Source organism: Mesoplodon densirostris, chromosome 10 (genome assembly GCF_025265405.1).
Source record: "Mesoplodon densirostris isolate mMesDen1 chromosome 10, mMesDen1 primary haplotype, whole genome shotgun sequence".
NCBI lineage: Eukaryota > Metazoa > Chordata > Mammalia > Artiodactyla > Ziphiidae > Mesoplodon > Mesoplodon densirostris.
The window spans coordinates 14841843-14843651 of record NC_082670.1 but is presented as its reverse complement, the minus strand read 5'-3'; the positions used below and the strand labels follow the sequence as shown (position 1 = coordinate 14843651).

Here is a 1809-nt window from a genome sequence, read left to right as displayed (position 1 = left end):
GCCAAGTGTAAGGCCGGGGTTCCTTTCATTAACACCAACATCTTTTCATTTATGTGGCCTTTCACAGTTTACCAAGCACCTCTCAGCTCCATGACCTCATTTATTATACTATATCCATGAACTTACAGAGATGGCTTTTGGAGGATATTTTGCATCCTCAGACCAGTGTTGCAATAGCTTATTTTATACTGACCCTTAAATTTTAAAAATGTATATGTACACACACGTACATATATATGCACATATGGAAGACACGGCACCACATCTCCCTGTGTTAACCCCATGCGGGCCACACCCTGGCAGTCACAAAGCACAAACAGAAAATGGTCTTCGGTTTCAGAATTCCCGAGTTGCCACTGATGCTTCAATACTAAAGGGCTTAGAAGTGTTTACACTTTGGAGCAGGAATGTTTTAGGCTTCCCTTTAATGAGTCTCATTTTGAGATAGGATGGCAAGGTTGGCCACTCTTCAGGCAGTTTTTGTAGTAAGTCTTTCAGAGAATGAATGGTGAAGCCAATTCATTTCTCCTCCTGGAATTTGTCCTTCTTTTTCTTTGACGTGAGGTTATATATCAAAGGTATGGGCATACAGACATTACAAAAGATAAGGGCTATCACGTGAGGGAGGAAATCAGACAATAAATCCAAAGAAACCTACGGAAATTAAAAATCTGAACTCAGGGGCAGGGCAGGAGGCGACACGGTCTTTTCACAGAGCCGTTACACGTAATGTAACTGTCCTCAAAAGCAGGAATGGAAGAGACTAGCCATTCAGCTGCAGAACGAAGCTGGGGTCTTGGCTTTAGAGCTTTCGATATCTTTAGCATTAGGCTGGGCAGCAAGTGCCTTTTCCAGAGTAGGCCAGTGAAGATAAGTCCAGTTTGGTTTTTAAGGCTTGGGTCAGCTCTGTGGCCAGCAGCTCGTGGAGGGACACACCGTCGTCCAGTCCAGTCGTAACGCTTGAGGACACTGGATGGTGAAGACAACCAGATTTGCTTGTTTGGGGTCTGCTTGTTGATGACATACGTTCCTAGATCTCCACCCAGTTTAATTGTTAAAACACCACTCCCAAAGGAGATATCATAGTCTTCAAATGTGTAAGGTTTGTCTGCAAGGTCTTCAAAAAACTCTGCTAAGGAGTCCAGTGTCTCCTCGGCCAGTCTTTCATAGGTGGTATCGTCCAGAGGGCCAGCGTCACCCAAAGTTCCTGTCGTCCTCAAATTCATCCAACAGACACACGGCTTTTTGACATTCAGGATCCGGCTGAGGCAGCAGAGACTCAGACTGGGCTGGCTGTGCCGGCCGCGGCGGGCTCGGTGCACAGGCCCGGGCAGCCGTAGAGCCGGGGGTCCTTCGTTGGCCGCCGGGTCCCGGCGTGGGCCTAGGCAGAGCCCGGGGGCGCCGAGCGGGGCAAGAGACTGGCAGCTGCTCGGTGCCCAAGCGTCCACATCAAAAACCCTTCTTCTTTTCCTAACTTGCAAACATCTGTTTATTTTAAATTTAATTTTTTAAACCCAAGCTGCCTATGGGGAAGATACCCACCCAAACCTTCTCTAGTTCCTTTAAATGAAGAATAAGTTTAAAAAAGAAATATTTTATTTATAAAAGTCTATAGATTCAAAATAGGAATTCTTTCTTTCTTTCTTTTCTTTCTTTCTTTCTTTCTTTCTTTCTTTCTATTTATTTATTTTTGGCCATTTGGCTTGTGGGATCTTAGTTTCCCAACCAGGGATTGAAACCAGGCTCTCAGCAAAGAGAGAACAGTCCTAACCACTGGACCACTAGGGAATCCCCCATAGGAACATTTTA

At 45.4% G+C, this 1809-nt stretch overlaps 1 pseudogene; it reads right to left on the bottom strand.

The window, feature by feature from the left end:
• Positions 1 to 826: 826 nt before the first annotated feature.
• On the bottom strand, positions 827 to 1450 carry LOC132497763 (frataxin, mitochondrial-like; annotated as a pseudogene).
• Positions 1451 to 1809: the final 359 nt, after the last annotated feature.